This window comes from Musca domestica, unplaced genomic scaffold (assembly GCF_030504385.1).
Source record: "Musca domestica strain aabys unplaced genomic scaffold, Musca_domestica.polishedcontigs.V.1.1 7, whole genome shotgun sequence".
In the NCBI taxonomy this organism is placed as follows: Eukaryota; Metazoa; Arthropoda; class Insecta; order Diptera; family Muscidae; genus Musca; species Musca domestica.
In genome coordinates this window covers 7,485,905-7,487,665 of record NW_026712383.1, presented here as the reverse complement: position 1 = coordinate 7,487,665, position 1,761 = coordinate 7,485,905, and positions in this window count along the sequence as shown.

Genomic DNA, 1,761 nt, shown 5'->3' with positions numbered 1-1,761 from the left:
TTGTTGTCGGTGCGTTAACTGCTTTCATTACGAAGTAAGCCACGGTTTGGGTTTTTATTTATAAGCTCGGTTTAACTTTTTTTTTATTTTGATTCATTCACTTTGTGACTCGCGTGATTTTTTGTCTCACACAAACGATTGGGCGCCACAGTGGGGAGCAAAATTGGCGCAATTGGGAAGAAGACATATTTTTTCTCTAAAAAAATTGTCGTTTATGACAAAGACATATCGTGCAATTGGTCTTCTAAAGAAAAGACCACAGGGTCTTCAGTGGAGAAGACCACTGGATCTTCAATTGTTGTTGTTGTAGCAGTAGTACATTTGGATTTTTGTATTCTGCTAATCTGAAATCTTCTGGAGTGAGTTGGGTAGGTTTGGCTGAGCAATTAGGGTGGGAATACATAAAGCGCTTATCAGGCTGGCTTAAGTCATCGGCTGGCTTCTTCGGAAATTAACAAAGGAGCCTAGGTCCGAAATCGAACAGTTAACATAAAACTCCTTTATTCCTCTACGAATAAGCCTGCCGATGACTTAAGCCAGCCAAATAAGCGCTTTATGAATTCCCACCATTAAAGAGTTTCAGCGTATTGTGCGGGCCTGTATCACACGCCGGGCAGACGTCCCGCTCGTTTTCGTTAATTCGTGCCCAATACGTATTGAGACGACTAAACAATCCTGAAAGTAATTGCGCCAAAACGATTTTGTTTGACTAGGCACCTGGCGTTCATCAGCTGCAATAGATGGGTGTGTACTCCGAGGACGGCATTCATCCTGTGTAATAGCATCTGCGACTGCATCGGTATGAATGCCCTCAGACCTGCCCCATAGGTTTCTACTGGTTCTCTCTTATAGCGTTGGACCTCCTTCTCTAGATCGTGTATGTCCTTCCTGACACGCCTAGGGGCAATTATATCCACCATATGATAGTTGGGATGATTCTCTCGGTAACACCCAAGCAGATACTGCATCGAAAGCATATGATTATGCTGACGCAAAGGAAGGACTTTCGCCTCCTCATGCAGATGGTCCACTGGTGTCATGAGGAGGCACCCTATCGCAGTTCTCAGAGCAGCATTATGGCAGGTCTGGATGTTCTTCCAACGCATAGCACTAGTATTCGCAGACCACACAGTAGCCACAGGAGCTGACAGCAAGGTTTCCTTGTCGCCAACTAGCGCCTTGAGGACCTTGTTCCTGTTTTTCATCTTGTCGCAGATAGATGTGGCTTGCGTGGACGACTTTAATATGCTGTCGAATGTGACCCGTAGAATCTTGAGGTTGTTCGTGGTCGGTATTAGATTTCCGTCGACCTGCACATTCAGCTGTGCTCTTATCTCCGCAGACCATGTGTTAAAGAGTGTGGCCGTTGATTTCGTGGCAGATATTTTCATATTTCTCGCGTGGAAGTATGCAGTAAGCTCCGCGAGATAGAGGTTCAACCTTTCACGTATGTCATCGACCACCTGACCCGACACCATGATCGTACATACATTACGTCATTACGTCTGGAGGGCGAGGAATTCTGGAAAGATAGAGGTAAACAGTTCCGGAGATATCATCCCACATTAGGCAACTCCCTGTTTCACTCTACGGGCTTATGACTTCTTATTCCGGAATTCCACGTACTACTGACACATATAGTTGATTATCCAACGTCCGGAGGTTAGTTCTCTACACGTCCTCGAACAATATGGCATGATTCACCTATCAAATGCCTTTGATAGGTCAAGGGATACCAAAACTGTTCTGTCACACGGCTTG